This window comes from Acinonyx jubatus, chromosome B3 (assembly GCF_027475565.1).
Source record: "Acinonyx jubatus isolate Ajub_Pintada_27869175 chromosome B3, VMU_Ajub_asm_v1.0, whole genome shotgun sequence".
In the NCBI taxonomy this organism is placed as follows: Eukaryota; Metazoa; Chordata; class Mammalia; order Carnivora; family Felidae; genus Acinonyx; species Acinonyx jubatus.
The window spans coordinates 98,723,576-98,741,568 of record NC_069386.1 but is presented as its reverse complement, the minus strand read 5'-3'; the positions used below and the strand labels follow the sequence as shown (position 1 = coordinate 98,741,568).

The 17,993-nt window shown below is 39.0% G+C and overlaps 1 protein-coding gene and 1 long non-coding RNA gene across 8 annotated transcripts in view; both read left to right on the top strand.

Annotated features, from left to right (window-relative positions):
• Window positions 1-17,993, top strand: part of DDHD1 (DDHD domain containing 1) — a 107,643-nt gene that overhangs the window by 27,543 nt on the left and 62,107 nt on the right. The gene's annotated exons all lie outside the window — the stretch shown is intronic.
• Window positions 587-14,830, top strand: LOC128316034 (uncharacterized). The gene is made up of 2 exons (XR_008299408.1): window positions 587-1,099; window positions 1,161-14,830. It is a non-coding gene; the product is annotated as an uncharacterized LOC128316034 (long non-coding RNA).

Here is a 17,993-nt window from a genome sequence, read left to right as displayed (position 1 = left end):
AATTGGCTCACAAAATTAGAGAGGCTGGCAAGTTTGCAGAGCCAGTGTCCCTGTTCAGAGGCCATCAACCAGGAAGAGCTTAATGTTCCAGTTTAAAGTCCATCAGGCAGAATTCCCTCTTATTTGAGGGAAGGTAACCCTTTTGTTTATTCAGGCCTTCATCTGATCAGATGGGGCCCACCCACATTATGGAGGGCAATCTGCCTTACTCAGTCTGTTGATTTACATGTTAACCTCATCCAAAAACACTCCTACAGAAACACCCAGAATGTTTGACCAAATATCTGGGGTACCCTGTGGCCCAGTTAAGTTGATACATAGGATTAACCATCACACTGAATATAAAACTAAAACATTTAGAGTAAAACCTTAGATTGCGAGTAACTTGTTCTGCAAGTGTTCCACAAGATAAGCAAACATTTCTAATAAATTTTAACTTGATAAATGAGTGATGTCTTGCAATACGAGTGGTATGGGATGCTAAACATCACATGATCACAGCTGAGCCAATGGTTCTTCTCTCTTTCTCTCTCTCTCTCTCCCCCCCCCACCCCCCACTGTCTCTCTCACACTTCGAGATTGTGGGTGATCATCTCCCATACTCAGATGCTCTCAGTCTCAGGCCACGGTGTTTGGCAGAAATCAGTGATTTTTCAGAACCTTGGAAGGTGCCCACAACTGGCACTAGTGTATTTTTTTGTCACTTCAAAGCACCTATGGGCAGTCCTTTGCTTTTCCATACAAGAGTAAGCTTAGGAATGCTTTGCTTCATTCTAGGTCATTGGATAGGTTCCTTGTTAAAGTTGCATGAAAAGAAAGATTCCGTTGAGCCAGTAGATAGCAGTGATTCCGTTAGTGATAGTGAAAGTCGTCCTACATAATAACCGTCCTCTCTCTTGTCTCCCTCACACCAGCCATGAAGGTTTTCAAAGGTAAGTGTAGGTTAATTTGTTTATTTTTCTTTATATTGTGTATTTTCTTTATTATTTTGTGCTATATTACAATATTGTAATCATTTTTATATGAATATTTTTGGGTTGTGGAATAAATCATCTGGATTTCCATTATTTCTTATGAGGAAATTTCACTTTGATATACAGTGCTTTGGATTACAAGCATGTTGTAATTACAAAGTGATTACAATTCACTTTGATATACAGTGCTTTGGATATACAAGCATGTTTCCAGAATGAATTATGCTCACAAACCAAGGTTTTACTGTATATTGTAAAAATGCCAAACAATTATAGACATTTATAGTGTAGAAATAAAAATTTCCTTTATATTCCTGCCTCCCAGAGATATTTGTTAGTAACGGCTTAGTATATTTTTCTCCACTTATTTGCAGTATATATACTAATGTATATATTTTTAAAAAACAGGATTACACTATTTATACACATATATGCACATACAAAAATATACATACGTGTAGTACTATGATTTCATTTTTTAATTCTTATTCTAGACATTATTCCATGTCATTAAATATAGACCTACTTCTTCTGAACATTATTTCACTATGGGCATATTATCCATTCATTCATATTTTGATTTATTTAATGAATATTTTTAATACCTACTATATGTCAAGCAACATTTGTATGTCTGATCCTCTAGTGGTAGAAATGTAGGTCATTTTGTTTTTATTCTTTTGTTTACTGTTACAACATTGAGGTAAATATCTTTAACTGTATCTTCAGACATTATTGCAAGAGTTTCTTCTATAAAATATATTTCTGGAATTGCTCAGTAAGAAGATACCCATATTCTAGGTTTTAAAAGGTGCTGCTATCCCAGAGTTTGTCAACCTCAGCACTGTTGACATTTGGGGCCAGATAATTTATCATTGTTGGGCAGGGTGGTGTGAGGTCAAGGGAACTGTTCTGTGCATTGTAGGAGGTTTGGCAACATCTTTGGCCTAGATGCCAGCAACATCGTCCCACCCCCCCAGTTGTTTCTATCAAAAATGTTTTCAAACATTGCCAAATGTCTCCTTGGGGGGAAATTGTCCCAGAATGAGAACCAGTACACTAGCCCTTCTTTCTTTTCCTGCTTTGGTGCAATACGGACAGCCAGGCTTGGGATGTCACAGCCCAAGTTGAGCGAAGAGATGTCCACGTGAGAAGCAGGCTAGCATGGGATATTGGGGGCCAGCTGGGGTGAGGAGGGCAGCCACAGGGATCATGGCTTATTGTGGGATGTCAGAGCACAAGTGGGGTTAGGAAGATATCCAGGCATGAGGGCAGCCTGGTATGTGGTATTTTGAACCTCAGGCAGGATGAAAAGTATGTCCATATCAGAGAGGCAGGGACTATCCTCTCCAGTCCAAAAAAGAGAGTTCTTCATTTATATGACTAAAGGCCCATTTAGGGTTGTTTCCCTACATTAGAGCTTGGTCCCTAAGGAGATCCAATACTGATTTGATGATTTACTTTCTTTTACCATATATAATTAGGGATTTTTTTTTTTTTTTTGGCTGATGTCTCCATGCTATTTGGAATAATTTTAATAGTAGAAGAAGCTAGCCTAAGAGCATAGCTCACAGCTGTCTAAATACTCACTTGCTAATATCTGGCAAGTACTTTAACCATACACATAATCCAGTCTATAATGGATGACTCTCACTAATATAATGTTGAACCAAAGAAACTAAATAGCCGAGCACATACTACATGATTCTGTTATATAAACTACTAAAAAGTAGAACTCATTTGTGATGCTAGAGGTTAGAATTCTGTTTACCCTTAGTGAGAGGTGAGGTGTAGCACCTGGAAAGGAGATACAAGAGGAGGCTTCTGAAATGCTGATAATCTTTTCTTTCTTGATATGAGTGTTGTTAACTTGTATAAAGCCATTGAGGTATAATGCATATGATTAGCACACCTTTGTATATGTATATAATTCTTCAACAAAATGTTCACCCCAAAAAAATCCCAGTTCTTATATTCTTGGAAAATAGTCAAACTCTTTCCTCTGAATGATATAATTATTAGAAAATAGAATGTTTGGGCACCTGGGTGGCTCAGTTGGTTAAACATAAATGTCCAACTCTTGATTTCTGCTCCAGTTATGATCTCACGATCATGAGATCGAGCTGTGCGTCAGACTCTGTGCTGGGTATGGAGCCTGCTTAAGTTTCTCTCTCTGTCCCTCTCTCGCAAAAAATAGAAAAGAAAATAGAATGTTAATGGCTGACAGACGACAGCATAAACCAACTAAATAAATAGGCAAGTACTGCTCAAACTAACGACCAATTTGGAGCACGAACAAAAGTGCTCGGTCTACCAAACTTGCTAGATAGTGGGGTAAGCTGAATGAAATATGTCTTGTTCAGCAACATTCAGCATGCCTTTACTGAAATCTTACTTTATCATAGGTGCTCTTATCTTTTGGATTTTGGAAGCACCTAAGGACACAGTATCTACATTCAAGGATCCCGTGGAAATGAGGAATGCTAAGCAGTTACAATACAATAACATGAACGCTGATAAATGTGCACAGAGTTAGAGAAGAGGAGGTAACCAAAGGCTTCCTGATGGAGATAAGGATGAAAGTTAGCTAAATGAAGAAAATGGGGAAGAGCATCCCAGGTAGAAGGAACAGCATGTGCAGGATACAGAAGTAGAACTCAGCATCACACATTCAAGGAACTGTCCTTGTTGACGTGGAAAGCACAGGGACCAACAGCATTATCTTACGTATCACTGGAGCACATCCCAGAGCCTGTTTTATGGTAGACATTCAGATATTATTTAGATAAGTAAATACTTGATGTAGCATCAGGTATGTGAGGAGATAGACAAGGAAAGATCATGAGTTTATAAATCCTTCTAAGAAGCTCAGAATTCATTTGGTAGGCAGTGAGGAGCCATTAAAGAATTTAAGCATTGGAATAATATGATTTGTGGTATTTTAGAAAATTTCTCTGGCAACTCTGGAAAAGATGGATTGAGTTTCTAAAAAGAAGAGAGTAAGTTAGCAGAATTTGTGAATGTATGTGTGTGTGTATAACCTATACACGTGCTTGTGAGCAGTCTTTTGGTAGTGGTGATGAGAGTTGAAGCTAGGGATACTACGTTTAGATAGGAAGTTCCTAAAATGAGTAGAAATGATAAGAGTATGGACTTAGACTGTGGGCCCGATGAATATGGGATGAATTTGAGGGTGATTTAGGAGATACAATAAATGGTGATTAATGTCCATTTATAAAAAGCACTTGAGGAAGAGTCATCTTGGATGACTCCCAGAGTTCTGGCTTGGGTGACCAGCTGAAAACTGTCAGCACACCATTTGCTATAATAGGGAATACATGTTGAGGAACAAGTTTGTGTTCCCTTTGTTTTCCATGAGGAACCTAGTGTGTTCCATCACTTTATGTTGATCCGTCTACTAGGAGATGTTTAGTTGGCACTTGAATATTTGGGTCTGAAGTTCAAGACAGAGGCCTGAATCAGAAAGATGATACAGTATTTGATAGCATACTGGTAGTTTTTAGAGCTTGGGTAAAACCCCCAAAACATCTATCAATAGAATACAGGTTTAGATTTATTAGGCTACAGAGAGGAAAAGAGTTAGGATGGCAGATGTTTGCTATAAACTTGTTTTACTGTTTTTCACTCTGCCTTTTTACTTCTGTTATTTTTATGGGGAGGCATGGTTGGCTCTGGTTTTTAGGTCTCATAATAGGCTGTCAATATAAAATCTCCCAAATTACTTATTTTCAAATTACCAACACAACTAAATAGCCTGTAATTCTTGGGGAGAGGGCTGAAAAGGGATTTTTCTTATTTGAGACGGTTGTGTTGTATAGTAGAAAGAGCTTAGTTGAATTTTGGAGTCACAGTCTGGTGGGAATCTTGGTTCTCATATTTAGCTATGTGCCTTTGGGCAAGTTTTTAGTTTCACTAAGACTCAGCTTACTCATTTGTAAAACTGGGGTAATTACAGTTATCTTTTAAGATTACTATAAGGATTAAGTGAGATGAGCTTTTGGGTCTAGAAGATCATGACAACTGTCCATATGTAAATCCACACATCCTCCCCAAAAGCCATAAGATTGAAAAGGAACACACACACATACACACACACACATATGCATAACCCATGTATAACTCACACCTTCAGCATTAGTATAACATAGATAATACCACGAATTTTAAATTACTTGTATGGAAAGAAACAACAAGTTACAATATTTCTGTCACTGCTACAAACCTCTGAGTCTGGAGAGTAGGGCAAGGAGAGGCTTAAGAGATAGTGAAGAGAGAAGAAAGGAATCAGAGGTTTATAATGACATGCAAGCAGAATGACCTTCAGAAAGAAAATATCCCCCACACAGCTGAGGAGATACAAACACAGGCCTGGGACTTAGGAATTCATAGCAGTAGCTATAGCGAAGGTGTGTGAAAGAGGCCACAAGCAGCATCAGAGAAACATTGCTCTGGGAGAGATAAAGGATGGTGCCCCTTGGAGCCATCACAGTGAGAGGAAAGGAGGATGTAAGGAGAAAATAAGTGTACTATAGAGATTAAAGAGAAACGAGGCACACAGGTTCAATACCCACTCACCCACCACCACCCTTAATGTACCCTGTAATGTTATATTAGTTTCTGGTGTATAATGATTCAACAGTTCTGTACAATACTCAGAGCTCATCACAGTAAGTATACCCTTAATCCTATTCACCTCTTTCACCCATACCCCCACCCACTTCCCCTTTGGTATCCATCTGTTTGTTCTCTGTATTTAAGAGTCTTGTTTTTCGGTTTGTCTCTTTTTTCCTGTGTTCCATTGTTTTGTTTCTTAACATTCCACATGTGAGTGAAATCATATGGTATTTGTTTTTCTCTTATTTCACTTAGCGTTATGCTCACATATCTATCCATATTGCAAATGGCAAGATTTCATTCCTTTTTATGGCTGAGTAATATTCCAGTGTGTGTGTGTGAGGTCTTTATCCATTTATCTATCACCAGTGCACTTGGATTGCTTCCATAACTTGACTATTGTAAAAAAAAAAAATGCTACAATAAATATAGGGCTGCATGTATCTTTTCAAGGTTGTGTTTTCTTATTCTTTGGCTAAGTCCCCAGTAGTGGAATTATGGGATCATATGGTAATTCTATTTTTAATTTTTTGAGGAACCTCCATCCTGTTCTCCACAGTAGTTATACCAGTTTTCATTCCCACCAACAGTACATGGGGGTTCATTTTTCTCTGCATCTTCGCCAGCATTTGTTGTTTCTTGCATCTTTTATTTTAGCCATTCTGGCAGGTGGTTTTGATTGCATTTCCCTACTGGTTAGTGATGTCAAGCATCTTTTCATATGTCTGTTGGTCATCTGTATGTCTTAGGAGAAATGTCTGTTCATGTCCTCTGCTCATTTTTTAATTAGATTATTTGGTTTTTCGGTGTTGAGTTCTAAGTTCTTTATAGATTTTGGATACTAACCCCTTATCAGATATACCATTTGCAAATATCTTCTCCCATTCGGTAGGTTGTCTTTTGTTTTGTTGATTGTTTCCTTTGCTGTGCGGAAGCCTTTTATTTTGGTATAGTCCCAATAGTTTGTTTTTACTTTCCTTTCCCTTGCCTTAGGAGATGTACATAGAAAAACCAATATCGGGGAAATTACTTTACTACCTGTGCTCTCTGCTAGGATTTTTATGCTTTTGGGTCTCATATTTAGATCTTTAATCCATTCTGGGTTTTATTTTTGTGTATAGTGTAAAAGAGTAGTCCACTTTTATTCTTTTGCGTGCAGCTGTCCAGTTTTTCCAACACCATTTGTTGAAGAGACTTTCTCCCATTGCATATTCTTGCCTCTTTTGCCATAGATTAATTGACAATATAATCATGGGTTTATTTCTGGTCTTTCTATTCTGTTCTATTCACCTATGTATGTGTTAATTTTTTGCCAGTATCGTACTGTTTTGATTACTACAGCTTTTATTATATCTTGAAATCTGGGATTGTGTTAACACCAGTTTTGTTCTTCCTTTCCAACATTGCTTTGGCTATTTGGTTATTGTGGTTCCATAAAAATTTGAGGATGATTTGTTCTAGTTCTGTAAAAAATGCTTTTGGTATTTTGATAGAGATATCATTAAATCTGTAGATTGCTTTAGGTCGTAGGGATATTTTAACAATATTTGTCCTCCCATTCCATGACCATGGAATCTCTTTTCATTTCTTTGTGTCATATTTAATTTCTTTCATCAGTGTTTTATAGTTTTCAGAGTACAGGTCTTTCACCTCCATGGTTAAGTTTATTCCTAGGTTTTTATTATTTTTGGAGCAATTCTAAATGAGATTGTTTTATTACTTTCTCTTTCTGCCACTACATTATTAGTATATAGAAATGCATTGGATTTCTATATGTGGATTTTGTATCCTGTCACCCTACTAAATTCATTTATCAGTTCTGATAGTTTTTTGGTGGAGTCCTTAGGGTTATGTATATGTAGTGTTAAGTCACATGCAAATAGTGAATGTTTTGCTTCCTCATCACCAGTTTGGATGCCTTTTACTTCTTTTTCTTATCTGCTGTGGCTAGGACTTCCAGTGCTACGTTGAATGACAGTGGGGAAAAGGGACATTCTTGTCTTGTTCCTGATCTTAGGGATAAAGCCCTCAGTTTTCACCGTCAAGTATGATGTTAGCTGTGGATTTTTCATGTATAGCCTTTATTATGTTGACGTATGTTTCCCTAAACCTAGTTTGTTGAGGGTTTTTATTATGAATGGATCTTGTGCTTTGTCAAATTCTTTTTCTGCATCAATTGAAATAATCCTATGGTTTTTATCTTTTCTCTTATTGATGTGATGTATCATATTGACTGATTCATAAATATTGAACCGATCTTGCATCTTGGGAGTAAATACACTTGATCGTGGTGAATGATTTTTTAATATATTTTTTAATATAGTTTACTAATTTTTTGTTGAATATTTTTGCATCTATGTTCATCAGAGATATTGGCCTGTAGTTCTCTTTTTTTGTAGTGTCTTTACAAAAGACATTTTATCTGGTTTTGGTATCAGGGTAATCAGGCCTCACAATAAATTTGAAGCTTTCCTTCCTCTTCTATTTTTTGGAATAATTTGAGAAAAACATATATTAATTTTTCTTTAAGTGTTTGTTAGAATTCACCTGTGAAGCTGTCTGGTCCTGGACTTTTGTTTTTTGGGAGTTTTTTTGAATACTGATTCAATTTCACTGTTTAGTAATCAGTCTGTTCCTGATTCTGTTTTGGGAGGGTTTATGCTTCTAGAAACTAAGCCAGAACAAAAACAGGCACATAGACCAATGAAATAGAATAGAAACCCCAGAACTAGACCCACAAACGTGTGGCCAACTCATCTTTGACAAAGCAGGAAAGAACATCCAATGGAAAAAAGACCGTCTCTTTAACAAATGGTGCTGGGAGAACTGGACAGCAACATGCAGAAGGTTGAAACTAGACCACTTTCTCACACCATTCACAAAAATAAACTCAGAGTGGATAAAGGACCTGCATGTGAGACAGGAAACCATCAAAACCTTAGAGGAGAAAGCAGGAAAAGACCTCTCTGACCTCAGCCGTAGCAATTTCTTACTTGACACATCCCCAAAGGCAAGGGAATTAAAAGCAAAAATGAATTACTGGGACCTTATGAAGATAAAAAGCTTCTGCACAGCAAAGGAGACAGTCAACAAAACTAAAAGGCAACCAACGGAATGGGAAAAGATATTTGCAAATGACATATCGGACAAAGGGCTAGTATCCAGAATCTATAAAGAGCTCACCAAACTCCACACCCGAAAAACAAATAACCCAGTGAAGAAATGGGCAGAAAACATGAATAGACACTTCTCTAAAGAAGACATGCGGATGGCCAACAGGCACATGAAAAGATGCTCAACGTCACTCCTCATCAGGGAAATACAAATCAAAACCACACTCAGATATCACCTCACGCCAGTCAGAGTGGCCAAAATGGACAAATCAGGAGACTATAGATGCTGGAGAGGACGTGGAGAAACGGGAACCCTCTTGCACTGTTGGTGGGAATGCAAACTGATGCAGCCGCTCTGGAAAACAGTGTGGAGGTTCCTCAAAAAATTAAAAATAGACCTACCCTATGACCCAGCAGTAGCACTGCTAGGAATTTACCCAAGGGATACAGGAGTACTGATGCATAGGGGCACTTGTACCCCAATGTTTATAGCAGCACTCTCAACAATAGCCAAATTGTGGAAAAAGCCTAAATGTCCATCCACTGATTAATGGATAAAGAAATTGTGGTTTATATACACAATGGAGTACTACAGGGCAATGAGAAAGAACGAAATATGACCCTTTGTAGAAATGTGGATGGAACTGGAGAGTGTGATGCTAAGTGAAACAAGCCATACAGAGAAAGACAGATACCATATGTTTTCATTCTTACGTGGATCCTTAGAAATTTAACAGAAACCCATGGGGGAGGGAAAGGGAAGAAAAAAAAAAGGTTAGAGAGGGAGAGAGCCAAAGCATAAGAAATTCTTAAAAACTGAGAACAAACTGAGAGTTGATGGGGGGGTGGGAGGGAGGGGAGGGTGGGTGATGGGTATTGAGGAGGGCATCTTTTGGGATGAGCACTGGGTGTTGTATGGAAACCAATTTGACAATAAATTTCATATATTTAAAAAAAAAAAGAAAGAAACTAAGCCAGATGGGTTGCCCAATTTGTTGGCATATTTTTCATAATATTCTCTTATAATCCTTTGTGTTTCTATGGTTTTGGTTGTTATTTCTCTTTGGTTTTGGTTGTTATTTCTCTTTCATTTCTGATTTTGTTTATTTGAGTCTTTTTTTTTTTTTTATGTTAAGTCTGGCTAAAAGTTTATCAATTTTATTTCTCTTTTAAACAACCAGCTCCTGGTTTCATTGATCTGTTTTTGTTGTTTTTGTTTTTGGGGGGGTTTTATTTGTGTTGTTTTTTTGGGGTTTTTTTTGTTTTTGTTTTGTTTTAGTTTCTATTTTATTTCTACTTTAATTCTTATTATTTCCTTCCTTCCTTCTACTGGTTTTGGGTTTTGTTTGTTGTCCTTTTTCTAGCTCCTTTAGATGAAAGGTTAAGTTGCTTATTTGAGATTTTTCTTCTTGAGGTAGATTTGTATTGCTATGAACTTCCCTCTTAGTACAGCTTTTGCTGTATCCCAGAGGTTTTGGACCATTGTGTTTTCATTATAATTTCCCTCCATGTGTTTTTTTGATTTTCTCTTTGGTTTCTTGGTTGACCCATCCATTGTTTTAGTATCCTGTTATTTAACCTGCATGTATGTGTTTGTGTTCTTTCCAGATCTCTTCTTGTGATTTCTAGTTTTTTTGATGTTGTAGTCAGAAAAGATGTATGATTTCAGTCTTTCTGAATTTTTCAAAACTTGTTTTGTGTCCTAACACATGATCTATTCTGGAGAATGTTCCCCATGCACTGGAAAAGAATGTGTATTCTGCTGTTTTTTCATGGAATGTTATGCATATAACTTGTTAGATCCACCTGATCCAATGTGTCATCCAAAGCCACTATTTCCTTGTTGCTTTTCTGTTTGGATGATCTATCCATTGATGTAAGTGGGGTGTTAAAATCTCCCACTATTATTGTATTACTATCAGTTACTTCCATTATGTTTGTTATTAGCTGCTTTATCTATTTGGGTCCTCCCATGCTGAGTACATAAATATTTACAGTTGTTACACATTGTTGGATTGTTCCTTTTATGATTATTTAGTGTCCTTCTTCGACTCTTGTCAGTCTTTGTTTTAAAGTCTATTTTGTCTGATTGTAAGTATTGCTACCCAGTTTTTTTTTTCACTTGTATTTGCATGATAAATGCATTTCTATCAGTTCACTTTCAGTCTGCATGTGTCTTTAGGTCTGAAAAGAGGTTCTTGTAGGCAGCATATAGATGGGTATTGCTTTTTTATCCATTCCATCACCCAGTGTCTTATTGGAGCATTTAGTACATTTACATTCAAAGTAATTGTTGATGGTATATACATATTGCCATTTTGTTTTAATATTTTTAATGTTTGTTTTTGAGAGAGACAGAGCAGGAGCAGGGAAGGGGCAGAGAGAAAGTGACACAGAATCTGAAGCAGGCTCCAGTCTCCCAGCTGACAGCACAGAGCCCGATGTGGGGCTTAAATTCATGAACCTTGAGATCATAACCTGAGCCGAAGTCGAATGTTCAATCGACTGAGCCAGCCACCCAGGCGCCCCTGAATTGCCATTTTGTTACTGGTTTTATGGTTGTTTTTATAGTTCTCTGTTCCTTTCTTGTTCTTTTCTCTCACAATTTGCTGGCTTTCTTTAGTAATATACTTAGATTCTTTCTCTTCATATTTTGTCTATCTATAACTGGTTTTTGATTGGTAGTTACCATTAGATTTATGTATAACATCTTATGCATATAGCAATCTATGTTAAGTAGATTGCCCCTAAAATTTGTACCCATTCTAAAAGCACTAAATTTTTACTCCTCACCCCCTCCCATGTTTTAGGTATATGGTGTCATACTTTGCATCCTTTTATTTTGTGAATCCCTTGACTGATTTTTATAGATATATTTAATTTTACTGCTTTTATGCTTCCTACTATTCTTACTCTTAAGAGTCCCCTTTAACATTTCTTATAAGGCTGGTTTAGTGGTGATGAATTCCTTTAACTCTTGTTTGTCTGGAACATTCTTTATCTCTCCTCTTCTGAATGTTACCCTTGCTGGATAGAGTATTCTTAGCTGTAGGGTTTTTTCTTTCCATACTTTGAATATATTGTGCCATTCCCTTCTGGCCTGCAATGTTTTTGCCAAAAAAAAAAAAAAAATCAGCTGATAGCCTTATAGGCTTCCCTTGTATGTTACTGTTTTCTCTTACTGCTTATAAAATTCTCTATCACTACTTTTTGCCATTTAATTACTATGTGTCTTGATTGTTTTTCATTACCCTGTCCTCCAAGTCACTGATCCATCTGCTTCCTCTAGTGTATTGTTTATTCTCTCCAGTGTATTCTGGATTTCAGTTATTGAGTTCATCTTTCACTAGTTCTTTTTTATGTTTTTCTCTTTGTTGAGGTTCTCACTGGAGTCCTCCACCCTTTTCAGAAGTCCAGTGAGTATCTTTATGACGATTACCTTAAATTCTCTAGCAGGCTTATTACTTACCTCTAATTCATTTAGCTCTTTTGCTGTTTTTTGTCCTGTTCTTTTATTTGGAACATAGTCTTTTGTCTCCTCATTTTGACTAACTCTGTTCTTGTGTGTTAGGTAAGCCAGCTATGTCTACTGCTTTTGAAAATAGTGACCTTATGAAGACGAGTCCTATAATGCCCTGCAGTGTCCCCTGTTCACTCCAGGGGTGTCTCCTGAGTATGTTGCGTGTGCCCTACTGTTGTGGTTGAGCCACATGTGCCTTCAGTCCAGTCTTCTGAAATGGCTCTCTTTGCCTATTGCAGATAGGGTTCTTCAGTCCCTGTGTTGTTAATGGGCCAGTCCGGGGCTACCTTGAGTCAGACTAGGTGTTTGTCAAAGATGTAGTATCACTAAACTGCAGGGTGCTATCTCTGTGTTGTCCTCTGAGAAGCTTTCGTTGGTGGGTGGAATCTACAGTCAGACCATGTCTGACCTCTACCCACTGCTGGGGTTGCAGTGGGACTGGTGTGCGTGGTTGTCTTCCACTCTGTGTAGGGCAGGAGTTACTTTGGAGTGGTGCTGCCCCTGCTGGGGCTGCTTGGACATTTGCACACTGCCACACTTGTGGCACTGCTTTGACTTCTGCTTAGGGCCTGTTGGAGTGGGGGAGGGGAGGGCAAGTCCACAGGAGAGCACTCTGTTAACAGGCTAGTTGGGGAGTGTTTCTAGTGGTTCCCCCAGTGTTTCCTGTATCTAGGCTGTGGGGAGGGAGGAGGAAATTGTGTTCTCTAGCTTTTTTGTTCTTAGAGAAGTCTCCTAAAAATCCCTGCCATTCCAGCATACATTCTGAGATTCGTAAATGAATCTTCCCCAGGTGTTTTTCAAACTGCTGCTTCTAGTCTATATCTAAGTTGGGTTCTTTCTTATACTCTCTCTTTTAGGGCAGGGACTCAGTTTCTCTCATGCTGTCCTGGAGCAAAGCCCACTGATTTTTAGAATTCCAGTTTTTAAGCCTCACTGATTGTAAGAACTCGAATGCTAAGACCCTATGGTTTTCAAAGCCATATGTTACGAGGGTTTTCTTCTTCCCAATACAGGTCTCCCATACCTCAGATGCCTAATGAGGCATCTTCTTTCTGTTTTTGTGCCTGTGGCGTCACTTCCTCCTACAGACAGTCTCCCAGTTATTTTGGTTGCCAACCACATCTTTGATGTGGCCTCTTCCCTACAATTAGCTGTAGAGTCTGCTCTGCCAGTCTTCAGGTTGTTTTCTGGGTTACTTATACTGATGTGGATGTTATCTCTCTGTATGCATGAGATGAGGTGAGCTTAGGATCCTCTTACTTCACTATCTTCCCTGGAAGTTTTGGGAAACTATTAAAATACCCCAAGCAAATAAAAAATAAATAAACTTGAGGACATACTAATAGGGGTATTGATGGAAGAGGCATTGATAAAAGGAAAGAAAACAAGAAAAATAATGAAAATGAGAGGCAGAAAGAAGTAAAAAGCTTGAGAAAGAAAGTGTATGAAATGCAATATAGACAAAGGGAGACCCAACATATTTATAATTAGAGTCCCTGCAGAAGAGAAATCAATGGAACAGAACTAACGATTAAGCCATAATTCAAGGCAACTTTTCAGAAGTAAGAGAAAAACTGAAATCTGCACACTAAAAGGGCCCACCTTGGACAGATTGATTCAGAACAATGAACTCTGAGTCAGATTAGATTTTATTAGATTTTAGATTTTAAAGACTAGGGAAAATATTAGACTTCAAAGACAATTTTTTTTTTTTTGCCCTCTGGGGTAAAGAGTGAGCAGGAGATGACTTTACTACTAATAATAATAATAAAAAATTAGGCTCACATCAGACTTCTCAAGAACAATATACCAAGGAAAACTACCGGTAGGATCCCATTTTTAAAAACTCAAGGAGGGGCGCCTGGGTGGCTCAGTCAGTGAAGTGTCTGACCTCGGCTCAGGTCATGATCTTGCTCTTCTGGAGTTCAAGCCCTGTGTCAGTCTCTGTGCTCATAGCTCAGAGCCTGCCTGTTTCAGATTCTCTGTCTCCCTTTCTCTCTGCCCCTACCCTGCTCGGGGTCTCAGTCTCTCTCTCTCTCTCTCTCTCTCTCTCTCTCTCTCTCTCTCTCAAAAATACAAAAACATTAAACTCAAGGAAACAAAGTTCAAGCTAGTAATCCTGTCCTTCAAGTATCAGAGTGATAGATAAACAGTTTTGAACATGAAAGAATTTCCTTGAGTTTTGAAAACTCCAGGAAACAAAGTTCAAGCTAGTTATCTTGTCCTTCAAGTATCAGAGTGATAAACAGTTTTGAACATGAAAAAGGTTAGGAAGTTCTTAGAATTTAATATATTTAATTGTAGATCCAGAACTAAAACAGTGGTGGGGACATGGGTGTGAGTGTTATACATTCTGACAAAGTAGAAAGAATAAAACTAAAAATGAGTGAAGAGAGAAAGAGAAGATAGAATAAGATCATTCCCTATTGTATAAATATTAAGTGGCAATTCTAAGATACCACTTAAAATGGACAAACCAGATGGTAAAGGTTAAATAAGAAAACAGATTTAAGATTTCCTAAAATACACACATACATATAAACACACATGCAGTGTATGAAGGTAACAATTAGAACAAAAAGTGTAAATCTTCCTAAATACCGAAAGAAACCTTAAAAAAAAAAACAAAAACCAGAGCCCAGAGGAAGATGGCAGCGTAGGAGGACGCTGGGCTCACCGCGTCCTGCTGATCACTTAGATTCCACCCACACCTGCCTAAATAACCCAGAAAACCACCAGAAGACTAGCAGAATGGAGTCTCCGGAGCCAAGCATAGACGAGAGGCCCACGGAAGAGGGTAGGAAGGGCGGAGAGGCGGTGCGCGCTCCACGGACTGGCGGGCGGGAGCCGGGGCGGAGGGGCGGGGCGGCCCGCCTGCCAAGCAGAGCCCCCGAGTCCGGCTTGCAAAAGCGGAGGGGCCGGATGGAGTGTGTTCTGACAGCAAGTGGGGCTTAACATCTGGAAGGTTATAAGTTAACAGCTCTGTTCGGAGAACGGGAAGGCTGGAGGACAACGGGAGGGAGAGTTGCTGAGCCCCAGACGACAGAGCTCAGCTTAGCGGGGAACAAAGGCGCTCGCCAGCGCCATCTCCCTCGCCCATCCCCCAGCCAAAATCCCAAAGGGAGCCAGTTCTGCCAGGGAACTTGCTGGCACCGCACAAACACCAAACGCTGTGCTTCTGCGGATCCATCCCTCCGGCGGGTCTGACTCCCTCCCGGTGCCGCAGGGCCCCTCCCGAAGCGGATCTCGGAAGGAAAAGCGAACTGAGCCTGCCCCTCCAGCCCCTGTGCACCTTGCCGATCCACCCCAGCTAATACGCCTGATCCCCAGCAGCACAAGCCTGGCAGTGTGCAAGTAGCCCAGACGGGCCACGCCACCCCACAGTGAGTCCTGCCCCTAGGAGAGGGGAAGAGAAGGCACACACCAGTCTGACTGAGGCCCCAGCAGTGGGCTGGGGGCAGACATCAGGTCTGACTGTGGCCCCTCCCACCAACGCAAGTTATTCAAGACAGCACAGGGGAAGCGCCCCACAGTCCCGCACCACTCCGGGGACTATCCAAAATGACGAAATGGAAGAATTCCCCTCAGAAAAACGTCCAGGAAATAACAACAGCTAACGAAGTGATCAAAAATAATTTAAACAATATAACAGAAAGTGAATTTAGAATAATAGTCATAAAATTAATCACTGGGCTTGAAAACAGTATAGAGGACAGCAGAGAATCTATTGCTACAGAGATCAAGGGACTAAGGAACAGCCAGGAGGAGCTAAAAAATGCTATTAATGAGCTGCAAAATAAAATGGAGGCAACCACAGCTTGGATTGCAGAGGCAGAGGAGAGAATAGGTGAATTAGAAGATAAAATTATGGAAAAAGAAGCTGAGAAAAAGATAAAAAAATCCAGGAGTATGAGGGGAAAATTAGAGAACTAAGTGATGCACTAAAGAGAAATAATCTATGCATAATTGGTATTCCAGAGGAGGAAGAGAGAGGGAAAGGTGCTGAAGGTGTACTTGAAGAAATAATAGCTGAGAACTTCCCTGATCTGGGGAAGGAAAAAGGCACTGAAACCCGAGAGGCACAGAGAACTCCCTTCAGACGTAACTTGAATCAATCTTCTGTGCGACATATCATAGTGAAACTGGCAAAATACAAGGAAAGAGAAAAAATTCTGAAAGCAGCAAGGGATAAACGTGCTCTAACATATAAAGGGAGACTGATAAGACTCGTGACGGATCTCTCTACTGAAACCTGGCAGGCCATCATCTGATGAATGGATAAAGAAATTGTGGTTTATATACACAATGGAGTACTACATTGTGTTGATGGGGGGTGGGAGGGCGGGGAGGGTGGGTGATGGGTGTTGAGGAGGGCACCTTTTGGGTTGAGCACTGGGTGTTCTATGGAAACCAATTTGACAATAAATTTCATATATTGGAAAAAAAAAAAAAAAAAAGAAACTTGGCAGGCCAAAAGGAATGGCAGGAGATCTTCAATGTGATGAACAGAAAAAATATGCAGCTGAGAATCCTTTATCCAGCAAGTCTGTCATTTAGAATAGAAGGAGAGATAAAGGTCTTCCCAAACAAACAAAAACTGAAGGAATTCGTCACCACTAAACCAGCCCTACAAGAGATCCTAAGGGGGATCCTGTGAGACAAAGTACCAGAGAAATCACTACAAGCATGAAACGTACAGACATCACAATGACTCTAAACCCATATCTTTCTATAATAACACTGAACGTAAATGGACTAAATGCTCCAACCAAAAGACATAGGGTATCAGAATGGATAAAAAAACAAGACCCATCTATTTGCAGTCTACAAGAGACTCACTTTAGACCTGAGAACACCTTCAGGTTGAAAGTGAGGGGATGGAGAACTATCTATCATGCTACTGGAAGTCAAAAGAAAGCTGGAGTAGCCATACTTATATCAGACAAACTAGACTTTAAATTAAAGGCTGTAACAAGAGATGAAGAGGGCATTATATAATAATTACAGGGTCTATCCATCAGGAAGAGCTAACAATTATAAATCTCTATCTGCCAAATACAGGAGCCCCCAAATATATAAAACAATTACTCACAAACATAAGCAACCTTATTGATAAGAATGTGGTAATTGCAGGGGACTTTAATACTCCACTTAAAGCAATGGGTAAATCATCTGGACACACAGTCAATAAAGAAACAATGGCCCTGAATGATACATTGGACCAGATGGACTTGACAGATATATTTAGAACTCTATGTCTTCTAGAGGACACATGGAACATTCTCCAAGATAGATCACATACTGGGTCACAAAACAGCCCTTCATAAGTATACAAGAATTGAGATCATACCATGCATACTTTCAGGCCACAATGCTATGAAGCTTGAAATCAACCACAGGAAAAAGTCTGGAAAACCTCCAAAAGCATGGAGGTTAAAGAACATCCTACTAAAGAATGGATGGGTCCACCAGGCAATTAGAGAAGAAATTAAACAATATATGGAAACAAATGAAAATGAAAATACAACAATCCAAATGCTTTGGGATGCAACGAAGGCAGTCCTGAGAGGAAAATACATTGCAATCCAGGCCTATCTCAAGAAACAAGAAAAATCCCAAATACAAAATCTAACAGCACACCTAAAAGAAATAGAAGCAGAATAGCAAAGACAGCCTAAACCCAGCAGAAGAAGATAAATCATAAAGATCAGAGCAGAAATAAACAATATAGAATCTAAAAAAACTGTAGAG